At 42.4% G+C, this 17,623-nt stretch overlaps 1 protein-coding gene across 5 annotated transcripts in view; it reads right to left on the bottom strand.

Moving 5' to 3' along the window:
- Positions 1-17,623, bottom strand: part of LDAH (lipid droplet associated hydrolase) — a 249,584-nt gene that overhangs the window by 49,214 nt on the left and 182,747 nt on the right. The window lies entirely within an intron of this gene.

Raw genomic sequence — 17,623 nt, 5'->3', positions numbered from 1 at the left:
AAGCATTTTCTTCACTTTTTACTGATTTTCGAGTGCTGCCTTTTTGTTACTTTGTGTATTGGGCAATAGTCTAGTCCCTTTGGGCGTGCACCCTTTGTTAAAGTTGGATGTAGTGCTGCCATATTTTTGCTTTAGATAGATAGATAAAACATTTTTCCACCAGAACAGGAGAAATATACAAGAGCAAAAACGGGAAACCATTCAGAAATCTCTCTATTCCCAAACTTGGTGAAACAAGAACTGGATCTCTTGTTTCACCAGGTTTGTGTCAGGAGGACAGCGGGGTATTTTCAGAACACATTTTGCACACTCTTTTGCCTATATGTAATATAGCGCCACCAAAAAAACTCTACAATACTGATCAAAACCTCCTGCATAATCTGTGCACTGCTGGCGTGCCATCAGTATAAGAAACCTCACATGCTGCACCCAAGAATCAGGCAGCTGATAGATAACGCACCACTAGAGGGCAAAGTGCAGATAGCATACCCACTGCACGCCTCAGACCAACGGCTGCGCAGAGCTCTGTATACAGCAGCAGCCAGCATGCATGCTCATGTCCTGCCAGACTGTAGATGGAAGACCCTTAACACCGTCTGTCCTATTGTATGCACTTACATCTTACAGAACACACAAGCCAGCACTGCTACTACAGGAAAGGTCATCTATGGATCCGGAAACAATCCCAAACCATGGCAAGGCTGTCGGGTAACCTTAAATCCCCCAGCAGCCCCCGACCCATCACTAGGGTGCACATTCCATAATTAGAGGTCTGTGAGCAATGGAAAACGACCAACCACCAGAGGGACAACTTGTCCTATCACGTGGACCCCTTCAACAACTGTAGTATTTCAGAGGGTTATTCCGTCAGGGGCTTCCTCTGCTCTAGAACCTCCTCTATGAGTCAGAACAAGTAGCAGTTCTCGATGTGGTGGACTCAGAACATCCATTTTTCTGAGGAACCCCCAAGTAATACAACATTTGATCTCAATCCACCATTTCAGCAGAAATGTTGTGGCAGTTGTTCATGGGATTCTGGAGCTGAATCGGCAAAAGTCAGGCTCTTGTATCAAAGGGGTTGTCGGTAACAAACCAATCCTCTTGAAGCCAACTGCAGGCAGTGATTGGTGTCGTAAGGCTTTGTGGCAACTTGATTGCAGACTTAACCCCCAAAGAGTCATGTTACAGCTGAAAAAATACTTCTGAAAATTTCACTTTTTTATTTATTGTAAATTTTGAAATTATGTCTGGAGTAGATCTAGTTGGTTCCAAGGTACTACACGAAACCAAAACTGAGTTCGGGAAAAGGTTTTTTAACAGTAGAAATTAATTTTTGAAGTTATTACCCGAAGTCTTGTGAGACTTTGTGAAGTAATAACTTTGGCTCATCTTAGCCAATACATTCTAATACTGTACGGAGCGCTCGCTCCGTACAGTATTCAAACAAAGTGTTATGCGAATAGACTTCGGATGTTTAATCAGAAGTCGATTCACTCTTCCCTAAGGTTTAACATCTTGGAAAATCCCTTTAAGGGCAGCAACATTCCCCCCCCAGTTATAACTTTATTTTTTCTTCAATTTAGCTTTATGAGACCTGGAATTTTGCAGGACAAATTGTAATTTTTTTTTTTTTAACCACACCTTCCTGAACCCCAATTCCTTCCCGCTTGTGAAGTTCTTAAAGGGAACCTGTCACCATGAAAATGCAATGTAAGCTGCACGCAGCAAGTTATAGAGCAGAAGGAGCTGAGCAGAATGATATATAGTTTTATGCAGACCGATTTAGTAAAACTTGTATTTTTCTCATTTAAATTCCTGGGTTTTGAAGTCCAGGAGGCGGTCCTATCAGTGATTGACAGCTATCTCTGTATACACAGTCATAGAGGAAAGGCTGTCAATCACTGATAGGACCGTCTCCTGGACTTCAAAGTCCAGAGTGAGCAGGAGTTTAAGTAAGTAAAATACAAGTTATTCTGAATCTTTTTCCCATAAAACTATATATCAATCTGCTCAGCTCCTCCTGCTCTATAACCTGCTGCAGCTCAACCACCATGTTCAACCTGACCTTTAAAGGGGTATTCCAGTATAGAAGAGTTATAATCAAGTTTTACTTATTCACAGGCTAGGTGATAATTACTAGACAATGGGGATCTGACCGCCAGGATCCCCTGATTGCCAGAGCATAGTGTCCTGTGTCCCCAGTTCAAAAGGAGTGGAGCTCAACTATGAAAGCTGCAAAGTACAGTGTTTGACTATCTTCGTCAGTCTCATTTTGAATGAACTGTCAGCGTGCATACGCAGCCGCCGCTCCATTCAAACGGGACAACGCTCTTTCCTTTCAGGCAATTGGTGGTTGTGCCAGCAGTTGCTCCGATTTAGCAATTACTGCCTATCCACCTATCCTAACCGTGCTGTCCTCATTGTGTACAAGACAGAGCTGGTAACTACAGTGTTTTTTTCTTTGACTTCTACAGGAGCAGTGCTGCAGTTACCAGCTCCGTCCACCACACAATGGACGTTGCTGTGTGGTTCTGGAGCAGACTGCCAGCGCCAGAGCTACTCTGAAACAGCTAATCGGTGGAGATGCCGAATGTCGGACCAAAACTCATCTGATATCGATGGCCTATCCCGAGGATAGGCCATCCATATCCAGTTCCTGGACATTCCCCTTTAAAGGGATACTCATTGGTTTTGATCTAACCTGTGAAAGGAAGAGAGTTTCAGTAGTACTTAACTTTCCATTGCGCCACTGATTCTCTGATCTCGGCTGAACATTATGCAGCTGAACAGGAAGGCACACAAGCATAGTCCACAGTCGAGACTTCAGCGAAAGAGACAATGCCGGTCGAATGGACGGAAAATCCCTGTAGGGGTCCTACCTATACTTTTAAAATTTAACACTTTATTGATATCATTAAAACCAAAACCTATACTAATAAGGTTAAAACTATCAGGCCTGATAGTTTTACCTTATTAGTATAGATTTTGGTTTTAATGATATCAATAAAGTGTTATATTTTAAAAGTATAGGTAGGACCTCTACAGGGATTTTCCGGCCATTCAACTGGCATTGTTTGTTTCAGGGGGTCCGAGGGTTTGTTTCAGGGTGTTTTAGCGAAAGAGTCCGCAGCCAGTCGGAGTGTCACATGATCGAAAGATATGGCTGAAGGCAGTTGAATGATGGAACTCAGCATGTGCGACTGCCTTCATGAGGTGGACAGAGAGATAAGGAAAAAGCAGGTGGCGCTATACAGATACATGCTATTGAATTGCTCAGTGGTGTCGCTGCAATTTAGGACAAGCCCCAAACTAGGGGACTACACTTCGCTTGTCTGTGGGATTCAAATTGGTTAATAAGTTCTTCCCATGTGCCCAAAATTTTATTAAATGCTATTAAAAAAAGTATTCGGATCTGGGTGCTGGTTTGGAAAATGTAGAATATTTTTCCTGTGACAACCCTTCTAAAGGGGTTGTCTCATCGCAGACTTTGATAACATATCATTGGAATATGCCATCAAAGACAAATAGGTGGGACCCGCACCGCTCTCCAGAATGGGCCCCCCGAAGTGAAGGAGACCGCACCCGCATTGCAAAAATAGATAAGTGAGCGCATTCAGCTATATTTCAATCTCCTATAGAAGTGAATGTAGAGTGCACCACGCATGCATGGGCGCCTCTCTGCTCACCTCTAAGGGACTGCCGGAAATAGCTGAGTGTCACAACCAGACAGCTGAGAAGCTCTGACAGAGGCCTTTCAGAACCTCCTCCTTGAGTTCTCTTGTTGTGCTGTTCAGTTGCTCATCTCGTTAGCCTCTCTCAGCTGTCATGTGTTGGACTAATTGCTTCCCTTTAAATTCCTCCCCAGAATGCTTTTCTGGGCGGCTTATACTTCTTCCTGGAGTGTGTGTGCATGCTGGTCTTGTTCTCCTGTCTGCTACAAAGCTAAGTGTTTGAACATTTATCTGTTATTTTCTGTTTGCTGGATCCCAGGTGACCCTGACTCCCTCCGTATCTTGTGTAGGGAGCCGGTGGTCGTGTCCCCTCACTATTGTAGGGTGCTCAGGGATTATATAGTCAAGGTACGTGGATATGCAAACTTCCACCATTCGGATCTTTGCATAGGCTGAGCAGCCAGGGAAAGTGCCAGGTCTTCTGCAGGGGTCTCCCTTTTGTTCCTTAGCTTTTGGATCCAGCGAGTCATTTATGCTTGTTGCTTTGCCTTGTTCCCTGTACACCGTCCGTGACACTGAGCCAGCGATCGGCTATTTTCAGAACTCCTATAGTAGTGAAAGGATGGTGGCCGCGCCTGCATGGTGCACTCTGCTTCACTTCAGAGGCGCTGTTCTGGAGATAGGTGCAAGTCCTAGATGGGCTGGTCCCACCTCTATCTCATTTGGATGGCATATCCTAGTGAGATGTTATCAAAGTCTAAGATGAGATAACTCCTGGATGATTTTTTTTTTAATTAGCCATCATTCTGTACATGTAGCTATACAATTGGAAAACAAGAGTGCATCCCAAGCTTTAAATCTGAAATACTTCTAATGGACTATTATCCTCGGAAATAACATTCGAGAAAAGATCAGGAAATCTCAGATGAATCTGTTATATATAAAACAGACTCCTGGAAGATTTACTAAGACCTTAGGTTGTCTGTCTGTCAAAACCCGACATTAACTTTGATATATCTGAGCACATCCCTTGTTTTACTTACTTGCTGCTTTCTGCTTTTTCACTTGCTCGCTATTACATCTGTCAGGTAGAACCTGGTACATTTTTGTAAGATAACATAATGATGCACTTAATAGTAATCTGGTGTCCAAATTTGACAGAGTGTCACATTAATCAAAATTTCCTCCAGTCGGTATGGAGAAACCTCGAGGCAAGAATACTAGGGTCAAGGAAATACTCGTAGCTGTACTAACACAGCTGTGCGGAGAGGCCATCCAAGTTAACGCACATGACAAAACAGACACAATTTTCTTATATTACAACGGCATCAAAGCGGGCCCATCTAGAATAACATTCTCTAAGGCAAGATCCTAACACATTCCACGTTACCATATGAAATCTATACGCTAATAAAGCTCGGCTACTACGGTTATAAACATATTTGTTAAACATTAAAATGTCAACGGATTAAAGTTCTTTTCTCAGTTTTGTGCTCGAGGCGCAGAACTGTAACCCACCAAATTTAACCGTTTGGAAAATGGACTTCCTTTTAGATGTTTGGTATCAATATGAAGGGGGATTGAATTATTATTATATTTTTTTTTTGGGGGAGGATCAGTGTACTGGAAAATGATGTGTGCTACACAGTGAAGCCGTGCCAAGTGGGCTCGTGGGCTTTATATATATTACCTGTATGTTATCATTGGCATGCGTAGACAAATAAAATAAACAATATGAAGAATTTATTGGCTTAACATAAATTTTTTTAGATATGAAAAAATTGGCATTCGTTCTGCAAAAAGAAACAAAAATACTGAGAAATGTATATCCGTAGTTTCACTTGATCATTTTGGAACTATATTACTGAAAGTTAGAAGAGCTGAATCTGTGTCACGGTGGTGTCCCAGTGAGTTTCGTTACATTGGACTGCAGGACAGCTTGCCACCACTATCGTAAAACTGGCCATGCACAATGAGAACGGCCACTGAAACTTACTGTTGGGAAGACATTTTTTGGTTCTCTGACCTTGATGATGTATTACTTTCTGCGTCTGGGAAAGTGGAGGGACTGTGTAATAATATGATATAAAAAATTTTTATTGTGGGATATCGAGAAACACTTTTATTATTACTGTCCGATCAAGCTGAAAATTCACTCTATGTATGTCCAGAATAATTGCCACTGTTAGGTTATAGATCATGTGTATGGTTTATAGTAATACATCTCCATGAGATACTTGAAGTGGCATTCCCACCTTGAACATTTATAGCATACCAAGGTTTTGTTGGCAGGAACTGTCCAAAAACCTTTGTCTATGGGACTTGGCAAATTGAAAGCTAATGTTGTGGAAGCCATGGATCAGACAGGTTGGATTATTCTATTTTTTACTTTTCAATACATATAACATTTTTGAACAAGAAAAAAAATACAATAACAAGTAGACAGGTTGAATTTTTCCACTCTGTCCCTACAGATTCCAAAGAATAAGTAGTCCAAACAATAGTCAAACAATGCTTTGACCAACAGCTATCTAAAACCCACCTTTAGAAAGCCTGGAGGTTGTCCTACACCACTAGAGAGTTATTGTGTGGAATTAACCAAAATGTACCATCTCCAAAGAACCTAGTAATATCCTTCACAAAAGTCAATTTAGCATTAGGTTAATATAAGGCATACATTCAATTAACGATGTTGTAGTTTTCATCCATTGTCTTCACCATTCAAGACCATTGTCTTGTTTACCCATTCACTCAAATGTTGCACTATCACCCTTATCTTTTCACCATCTGTACCTCCTAAAATAATGTCATTATATTGCTAGTAATGAAGATACAAGTGAAACAATGCTAATGCACCCCTTTTTCAAATCTCATTAATCTCTGCAAACATGCAAGGTTAACATCCTGCTCCAAGTAAAAAAACCCACTCAACCCTCAGTCCCTTCCTATATGTCATCCCTATTCCAAATGTCAGCTGAAAATGTTCAAATTCAAGGAACAAGTGGAAAGGAGAAGTGCATCACTTGATGTCAAAATAGAGACCTCTGGTTGATAACTGGGTGTGGGACACCACTCACAAAACCTTTACACAGCATATATCATAGTATAACTAACATTCTCCATATAACCAGCGCCTGACACATAAAATGATATCATACATCATATCTGAAACCAAGATGTCCCAATAAAAATAACAACAGTTTATACAACTGTTATTTTGCCTTTTGGAATTCCTGTAAATCCAGATACACTTAATTTAATTAGTGGATCTTATAAATTAAGTTAGTGAGAACGTAGTTATTTTATGGGCATCGGCCCAATCTAATATGGAATTTGGAGTCATCCCAATTTGCTCAAGTTGAGAGGAGGGAAATGAAGACAGAGCATGGAGATAAAAAAAAGTCTTGGACATGGAGTGGGATCTTATCCCTTCCTATTTGGACAATTATAAGTCTTTATCTTCTGACCACCTGCATGATTTATAGGTCGGGAAAGGCAATGGAAAAATGCCCAGAGAGGACAAAATTGAGAGGACCAATTACAATGCTTAATTTTTTGGCAAATGCTCTTTCTGTGAGCTGGAGGGCCTGCTTGCCGGTCAAGTACATCTCAATCTATAAGTCAACTTTGGTGTCTAGAATAACCCCATAAACAACTCTTTCCTTACATAGTTTCTTACATCAACAAAGAAACGTGGGAAGGCATGGAAAACGCAAAAGGACAATCTTCCATTGCTACTGAAACATAGTGATTTTTCATAATGGTTTAAGACATTCAAGGGGCACCGACACATAGCAGTATCTCATCTACTGTATGTGAGCCAGATGTGTATTTATTGTTAAGGAAGCGATCCAAAATTCCAATCCTTTTAGGTGAGATCAGGAAAGACTTCCTCAAAGCCTATACCACTCAAAAACAAATATGCTCTATTACATTGTACCTATTAAGTATATGGCCAATTTACTGACCCTGTCATATGAGGTCTGGAAGTCAGTTATGGCAACTGTTATGGCTACTGTTGCACATTCCAGATATCTACTAATTCAACAGCTTGTACATCACAGAGATCTCACTACAACACATTAGCTTCAGCTTATTGGTTCTTGGCACTGGCTTCACCTTTATTGGAATTACGGATACAGCCAAGCAAGGATGCTCATCTTTTTCTATAACTCACAGAAGTGAATGAAAAGATCTGCATAGATGTGAGGTTAACGGCTGGAGGCCATTTCACCAGGATAAGGTTTAGGGAACCCCCATTCTGGACATAGGTGCGTGACTGAAAGGTGGAACCAGCATCTATTACACATTTATGGTACATTCTGTTAATTAACATCCAAAATAATAATGATACCCATTTAAGGCTACTTTTACATCTGCGCTCTGTATTCCAGTTTTGAGATCTGGCAGAGGATCTCAAAACCGGAGAAAAATGCTTCCGTTTTGTCCCCATGCATTGTCAATGGGGACAAAACAGATCAGGATGCATTCCGTTGCGGTTTTGTGTCCGGTCTGCGGAATGGAACAAACCGGATCTGGAACTGTAACAATGGCTGTTGTCTGCCGATGTTCCTCTGCTTACCGCAACGGTCCCGGGCTCAGTGTTCAGCCGTGATCTGCTGCTGCTGTTTCCATTCACCGCTGCAGTCCTAGACTCTGTCCTTGCTTGCACTGTTTGTTCTGTAATCCACTCCACGGGTTCCTTCCAGCCCTGATCACAGCATGCTTGCTTACTGTAGTACTTCCTTAAGGTCCGGCATGCATCACTTCCTGTGTTTTATGGGTTAGCTCATGTGACCTTGCTGACCAATCCTAGCCGTCCTGCACATATATAAGTAGCTCAGCCTCCTTCCCAGGTGCCTGAGCGTCAAGGTCCTTGTGTCCTGCAAAGGTTCATGATATCTCTGCTCGTGCTCCTGTGTATCTGTTTCATGCTTGTGTTTCTGGACTCCACTATATGACTTATCCCTGCCTGCTTGCCTTGACTATCCTGTTGCCGATCTGGATTGCCTGTGCAGCTTGCCCTGACCTATTGCTTGTTTGACTTCACCTCTGCCTCATCCTTCAGCCCTGCACTGTTGCTCCTGGTCATGACTCAGCGTCCTGATAATATCTGTTCCTCTGGTACCTTGCTCAGGTAACTCCTGGGTTGCCTGGACCAGATGCCACGTGTACCAATCCTCCTCAAGAGGTAGCGACCTGGTGTTCCCCACCGGAATGTCTATCCCAACCATCAGGGGTACTGTGAAAAATGAGGGGCTCACTTAGACAACGCCTTTAGAGGATGTAGGACACATGGTACAGTGGGTTAACACCCGCTGGTTCGTGACAGGCACTAAAAACAATGTAAGTCAATGATGCTGGATCAGTTTTTTTCAGACCCTAAAAAAAACAGATCCATCACCCATTAACTTACATTGTTTTTAGTGACGGATACAGTTTGTTCAGTTCTGATTTAATATAACCGCATCTAAACGGAACGGATGTATCCTGATGTATTAAATCGAACAGAAGCATTTGCTCCAGTTTTGAGATCCTCTGCTGGATCCCAAAACCGAAATACAAAGAGCCGATGTGAAAGTAGCCTACGAGGCTACTAAAACTTTGAATGACTTTTCCCAAGTAAGAGTTTTGTTATAAAATTTGACTGCTACATTAGTTGTCTTTGTGTACAAGCTAGTTGCAATGCCAGCTGCTAAGATGGTTGCACGTGTGTGGTCATAGTCCTCAAAAATGAAAGGGACATAAGGACAGTGCTAAGTCAAGTGAATTTAGAACTGAGCTGAAGCACTCCAGCATGGCCACCACACAATGGATGGAGCCTTCTGGTTCTGGCTCCGTCCACTGATTTGTTCATGGTGCTAGTGTCTGCAAGGAAACAGCTGATCAGTGGGGGTGCTGGGTGTTAAATCCAGATATTGATGAGGACAGGACAGGATGGAAAACCCCTCTAAGGCAACTTTACATTTAAGGCTAGGTGCACATCTGCATTGTCCATTTTCCTTGTTTTGGTCCATTCCAGGAGCAGAATAAAGGACATGATATCAGTACCAAAACTATGACACGATGGGCAACAATATCACTGGAATGACCCCCACTCTTTTGGCCACTAGCTTTTTTTCCAACTCTAGCATCAACATTCATGCTTTTTCAATGGGAAAAGGGAGTAAGCCATTGTCAGACCAGGATCATTCCTCCAGCGGAACAATGGATTGGGCATGTTGACACACAACTGCTGTTGGAGAACAGTGGAGAACACCATACACATTAAACAGTTGGATGAGCCAAATACCGTATTTTTCGCCCCATAAGACGCACTTTCCCCCAAAAAAGTGGGGGGGAAATGCCCCTGCGTCTTATGGGGCGAATGCTTCAATTTTACATCGCAGTGTGCGATGCTGCAGCATCACAGCCTGCGATGTATGAGCGGGGAGAGAGGAGGGGCTAGAGTCCGGAACTAGGGGCGGGGCCCGGTGCAGTCACTGTACTCACAGTATTTCTAGACATTAATCCTTAACCTGTTAATAAGTTTAACTAACTTGCGCTCTCCCCTGTTCCCCTGTATCAGTACAGCACTTACTAACAAGCTTCCATAGCAGGCAGAGCGGATGGCAGCAGTGAAGTGAATAAAGCAGGAGGAGCAGGCACGCGAAGTCAGTAAGTGACGTTACTGCTGCCGTCCGCTCTGCCTGCTATGGAAGCTTGTTAGTAAGTGCTGCACTGATACAGGGGAACAGGGGAGAGCGCAGCTTTAGTTAAACTTATTAACAGGTTAAGAATTAATGTCTAGAAATACTGCGGTGAGCGGAGGGCCAGTGTATTGGGGGACACTGTTATGAGGGGGATCTGTGGATGACACATACAGGGAGTGCAGAATTATTAGGCAAGTTGTATTTTTGAGGATTAATTTTATTATTGAACAACAACCATGTTCTCAATGAACCCAAAAAACTAATTAATATCAAAGCTGAATATTTTTGGAAGTAGTTTTTAGTTTGTTTTTAGTTTTAGCTATTTTAGGGGGATATCTGTGTGTGCAGGTGACTATTACTGTGCATAATTATTAGGCAACTTAACAAAAAACAAATATATACCCATTTCAATTATTTATTTTTACCAGTGAAACCAATATAACATCTCAACATTCACAAATATACATTTCTGACATTCAAAAACAAAACAAAAACAAATCAGTGACCAATATAGCCACCTTTCTTTGCAAGGACACTCAAAAGCCTGCCATCCATGGATTCTATCAGTGTTTTGATCTGTTCACCATCAACATTGCGTGCAGCAGCAACCACAGCCTCCCAGACACTGTTCAGAGAGGTGTACTGTTTTCCCTCCTTGTAAATCTCACATTTGATGATGGACCACAGGTTCTCAATGGGGTTCAGATCAGGTGAACAAGGAGGCCATGTCATTAGATTTTCTTCTTTTATACCCTTTCTTGCCAGCCATGCTGTGGAGTACTTGGACGCGTGTGATGGAGCATTGTCCTGCATGAAAATCATGTTTTTCTTGAAGGATGCAGACTTCTTCCTGTACCACTGCTTGAAGAAGGTGTCTTCCAGAAACTGGCAGTAGGACTGGGAGTTGAGCTTGACTCCATCCTCAACCCGAAAAGGCCCCACAAGCTCATCTTTGATGATACCAGCCCAAACCAGTACTCCACCTCCACCTTGCTGGCGTCTGAGTCGGACTGGAGCTCTCTGCCCTTTACCAATCCAGCCACGGGCCCATCCATCTGGCCCATCAAGACTCACTCTCATTTCATCAGTCCATAAAACCTTACAAAAATCAGTCTTGAGATATTTCTTGGCCCAGTCTTGACGTTTCAGCTTGTGTGTCTTGTTCAGTGGTGGTCATCTTTCAGCCTTTCTTACCTTGGCCATGTCTCTGAGTATTGCACACCTTGTGCTTTTGGGCACTCCAGTGATGTTGCAGCTCTGAAATATGGCCAAACTGGTGGCAAGTGGCATCTTGGCAGCTGCACGCTTGACTTTTCTCAGTTCATGGGCAGTTATTTTGCGCCTTGGTTTTACCACACGCTTCTTGCGACCCTGTTGACTATTTTGAATGAAACGCTTGATTGTTCGATGATCACGCTTCAGAAGCTTTGCAATTTTAAGAGGACTGCATCCCTCTGCAAGATATCTCACTATTTTTTACTTTTCTGAGCCTGTCAAGTCCTTCTTTTGACCCATTTTGCCAAAGGAAAGGAAGTTGCCTAATAATTATGCACACCTGATATAGGGTGTTGATGTCATTAGACCACACCCCTTCTCATTACAGAGATGCACATCACCTAATATGCTTAATTGGTAGTAGGCTTTCGAGCCTATACAGCTTGGAGTAAGACAACATGCATAAAGAGGATGATGTGGTCAAAATACTCATTTGCCTAATAATTCTGCACTCCCTGTATATAGCAGTGTCATCCACAGACCCCCCCCCCATAACAGTGCCATCCACAGATCCCCCACCCCATAACAGTGCCATCCACAGATGCCCCTCCCCATAACAGTGCCATCCACACATCCCCCATAAACAGTGCCATCCACAGATCCCCCATAAACAGTGCCATCCACAGATCCCCCATAAACAGTGCCATCCACAGATCCACCATAATAGTGTCATGCACATACCACCATTAGTTCAAAACCCACCAAAAGCACACCTTTTTGTTAAAAATATTTATTTTCTTATTTTCCTCCTCATAAACCTAGGTGCGTCTTATAGGCCGATGCATCTTATAGGGTGAAAAATACGGTAAATCAATTGATTCAGCAGACATTTATTTAATAGTATGGCCACTTTAGTGTGGCTTGTCTTTGAAATATTAAAGGGGTTATCCCACTTTGCCTTTTTATACTTACCTGCTGCCACCGCGCCGTTCACTTCCTGGATTCTGGCTGGGGGCAGGCTTCATCTTAATTGAAGTCTTCTCCCGGCCGGGCCGCGCGCTGGACTGAACGCGCATGCCGCCTCGCATGTGCAATGGTGACTTATTTCTGGACAGTATTCTGGCCGGGAAGAAGTCACCGTCGCGCGTGCGCTGCAGCGTGCGCGTTCAGGACAGCGAGCGGCCCGGCCGGGAGAAGACTTCAATCAAGATGAAGCCCGCCCCCAGCCAGAATCCAGGAAGTGAACGGCGCGGTGGCAGCAGGTAAGTATAAAAGGCAAAGTGGGATAACCCCTTTAATATTTCAAAGACAAGCCACACTAAAGTTGCCATACTATTAAATAAATGTCTGCTGAATCAATTGATTTACCGTATTTTTCACCCTATAAGATGCATCGGCCTATAAGACGCACCTAGGTTTTTGAGGATGAAAATAAGAAAATAAATATTTTTAACAAAAAGGTGTGCTTTTGGTGGGTTTTGAACTAATGGTGGTCTGTGCATGACACTATTATGGTGGATCTGTGGATGACGCACTGTCATGTTGGGGATCTGTGGATGGCACTGTTATGGGGGATCTGTGGATGGCACTGTTATGGGGGATGTGTGGATGGCACTGTTATGGGGGATGTGTGGATGGCACTGTTTATGGGGGATGTGTGGATGGCACTGTTATGGGGGATCTGTGGATGGCACTGTTTATGGGGGATCTGTGGATGGCACTGTTTATGGGGGATCTGTGGATGGCACTGTTTATGGGGGATCTGTGGATGGCACTGTTTATGGGGGATCTGTGGATGGCACTGTTTATGGGGGATCTGTGGATGGCACTGTTTATGGGGGATCTGTGGATGGCACTGTTTATGGGGGATCTGTGGATGACACTGTTATGGGGAGGGGCATCTGCGGCCGGGAGAAAAGAAGGAGTCTTCTGCGCAAGCGCGGCCATCGGGATTTTGGAGAAGAGCAGTGGCCGTAACCAGGGGAGATCGAGTCACAACAATAAGGTAAGTGGGGATCATTTTTATCCTAAACGGTGGGAATTTGTTAATCAAGTATATTTACAAAAATGATCACTGTCAAATCATTAACAGATTTAACAGTGATCATTATGATGGGATAACCCCTTTAAGTCTCTTACTGAAGCTGTTCTACCTTTGAGTGGAGATATCTTCAGTTGTACCCATTGCAGCCAGTGACTAATAACAGACAACTGGGTCAATAATACTGATTCTTGCCTTGTGAATTACAAATAATTGCTGACCGTGTAGGGAAGGCCCTCACCATTCCACATGAATTCCAAAACCTTCTCACAGACCTCACATTTGCGAAAAGTAACACACTCACAAAACCCAAATCTCTCTGTTATTATCCCCCCTTTGCATTCAGTCCAATGCAAACAATTGTGGAGAAGGTACAGTTTTACAGCCTAGTCTGTGGGTAGATGTGGAAAGTTTGAACTTGAATTTACAAGAAGTTTTAAACTAAGTAGTGTAATTTTGAAATAAGTGGTAAAATTATTTTTCTTTCTTCCCTCAAATATTCTTAGATTTCTTTTGAGATTTTAGTGACAAATATTCTTAAATTACACAATAAACAACATTTTTACTTCAAAAATATGTAACCGTCTGGAGGCTAAAAGGCCAAAAAGAAGTCTTCTCTTTCTGGTCTTGTAAATTCTGTACTAGAAACAAGTGCCAGGCTGTCAGATTTTCAGATGCCAAATTAAAGGAATTTCACTGTACTTGGTACATAGACAGACCTCTTCTCCTTCTGCAACATTATGTTCAAGGGGACCTAGTGGCACCCATCACCCCATCTTAATTAATCCTAACTTACCTGCAGAAGAAAGCTTCCAATATTTTTACTGTCTTGAAATGTGTGGATCAGCTGCTCTGGGACGCCGTCTCACTGAGCGCTCGTCTTTGGAAATCGTACACCAGCTGAAGTCATGTCCTTCAGTCTGAATACAAGGTTTTCGGTCTACTCTATGGATGGCATGTCACTTCAAAAGTACAGAATGCATGAGATACAGTGGATGGGGCCAGACCGATTCCTGTCCCTGGCGCATGCGCAGAGGAGGTGGATTTAAGTGTTTCCGCATGCGCTACAGACACAAATAGCTCTGGCCCCATCCTCAGAACCTCCCGTCCTGGGCTGTGGAATTTGTGGAGATCCATGTAGGGATCCTGGGCAATCTCAGGGGTCAGGATCGGTCTTTGTCTGCATCTATTTGCAGTTTTTAAGTTTTAATTGTACTTGTGTATTGTATTTTGAGATGGAAGTGCTGGCATTTCTATGTGTGTAATCTTTCGTGAAAAAGCTTATCTCTTCGAGAAAAAAAGGGCTCATATGTGATGAAACACAGCAGCCCGATCAGTCTTTCGACAAATACCAGCAATCAGGGGAGGGTCAGAAGGCCTCCATATACATTAGATGGTCCCACCAAAGTCATCCAGTTCAGCCAAAATACACATCATGTGTATGGCCAGCTTTAGGGAATTCCAGATAGTTCTACCCCCTATTTTATTGTCTACATACCACCAAATCATGGATATACCACCAGACTCTACTGGCTGTTATTTTTCTCATGCAGAAAAAGTACCGGTATCTAGCTCTACCTATCCTACCATTATGAACAATTCACCAATAACAGTGTTAGGTATTGAGGCTGAGTTTACACTGCCTTTGCTGATATGCTTGGTATGTACGTCTGTAAGACATCCTGGTTTATACTGGAACATCCCAATAGACCGGTTCATCACTTTCTCACGAGAGATTGGGCTGGTAGCAGAAAACGGGGACTAAAGAATCAGAGATATTGCTCTACCTTCAGCTTCTTTTAATACTGCCCTTTACTATACCTTTTTGTCTACTTTTCTGCTGTTTGTAGGCTTTGGAAAATAGAAGGACTATGGCAGTGAATGCAGTATCAGACTACACATGACTGCAGGATCAGACTACACAAGGTTTGTTTGCAGTCTGTAACCATAGTGACGCGTAGGTCAGCATTAAAGCTGTATACACAAAAAAAAAAAAAGATTATTTGCAAATTGCTTTCTGCCTTAGAGCAATAAAAAAAAAACATTACTATGTCAAAGGCATGGTAATAGCTAACCATGGGGTCTTATTATGCTGACTTTTGTGGTCTGAAGCCACAGGCAAATTGAGATAAGATGACTGTATGTAAAATATGCTTACAGTATAAACGTTACAGACAGGTCTACATTAAGTATACTATTACTTTCCTGTTAATTATGATGTCTTGGGCAACAAATGGATAATGGGATAAGGGGAAATGAATTAGGAGAGACGAAAGTCCTACTAGGTGCAAATGGACAAGACGTACCTGACATAAAGCAGCAGATAGGCTGCACGCAACGCTGACACAGGAAACAGCTCTTGTACATGTGCCAACTCCACATTAGAACATAGATGCAACCTAATATGCAGGCGATAATGTTTTTGTTCAAATACGTTACGAATTGTTATGAATTACAATTTGCTTGCTTTGCAAATCTCCAGAGGAGAAGTTGACTGAAGCCTGGCTACCACCTCATTCTCAGATCGATGTTCTAATATGACCCAAGAAAAGACACTTTCACCAAAGAATAACAAGATAAATTCAGTGAGATATCAGTTTCAGCATAACTTCGAGCAATGGGACTAGAGAAAATAAAGATACACATTACGAAACTGCTGAAAAACACACGGCACTGTTGTGCAGTCGTCCATTTCGAACACAGCCATAGTCAGTAAAATTCAAGCTGTCTACACATTCCTGGGTTTCTCCTATAATCCTCCCCATGCACACCAATGTTAGGCTGACATAACTCTTCATACACTATCAAGGCAGAACAACCTAAATATTGTTCCTCTGAATCACAAGCTATTTTAAACTCTGCAAACAGTCATTTTATGGCCTCATCAGGACACCTTCTTCCAATATCCTTCCTTCCATTTTTGAAAAATACGTTACCTTATAAAACATGGGGTTGCGGGTATCCTTAAGGGAAAAGTTCATCAAGGACAACTACCTTCCCCAAGTAATCTCTCATCCTTCGTTACAGCCATAAAAACCATAGCCATCTACCAAGCAGCCAAAAATAGACTGTAACCCTGAAAAATAGCTAATATTTGAAGGGGTTTTCCACCCTTTAGGTACAGATGACAGGTCATAAATATCAGAATGGTGGGGATCTGTTTTCTGCAAGTGGAGGAAACAAAAGAGCGGACGAAGCCTGTACAAGAAAGCTCCATCTACTGTGTAGTGGTTATGCCGATATACTGCAGCTCAGAATCCATTCAAGTAGTTGCTGGCTTTTGCTTCCGGCGCTAGGGGCTGCTAAAAATCGGATGTCAGACCCCCACCAACCTGGAACATTGTATACATAATAGGTTATCACTGTCTAAGGAGTGGAAAACCCCTTTAAGTCAGGAAAACAAATTCACAGGTAGACATCTTTGTTCCCACCATGTCAGTTCTACAATCACGGGTAACCTTGGTCTTAGCTTCTTGGTTATCAAAGATAATTACAGATGTAATAATCATCATTTTTGTTTTGAAAAATTCTTGGTGGTTAATAGTAAATGCTACAAACATACACAAAATACATATACAGCAATACAAATGGCTGATATTTCTTACTATATTAACCAATTTTCATAGAAAATATAGTTTGTGTTGTGGGAAATATTGTGTATGGCCCCCCATCCCGATTAGCAGTTGAATTTTAAAACTTTGAAGCGATTATTGCGTAGGCACCAATTCTTCAAGTCTATGGTCAGGAGGTTAAAATAAAGTCACTGGATGATTACCTTGAAGAGCTGGAACCTATACTAAGGACCTAGAGTAGATGTTACTGTAAACTGACCTTAAGGTCGCTGATGGGTTTCTTATGCTTTCTTGAATCTGCTACCTTAGACATGATGATCCTACTGTTTTCCACCCAGAGATCAGCGACACATATGGTGGCTTATTTCTATGGGAATCTATATCTACATATGGTAGAGCTAAACATGCCATCATCAAAGTCTGGAGAGAAAT

This window comes from Bufo gargarizans, chromosome 4, assembly GCF_014858855.1.
Source record: "Bufo gargarizans isolate SCDJY-AF-19 chromosome 4, ASM1485885v1, whole genome shotgun sequence".
Classification (NCBI taxonomy): domain Eukaryota; kingdom Metazoa; phylum Chordata; class Amphibia; order Anura; family Bufonidae; genus Bufo; species Bufo gargarizans.
Note: the sequence above shows the minus strand (reverse complement) of the source record. Positions and strands in the feature narration are given on the sequence as shown.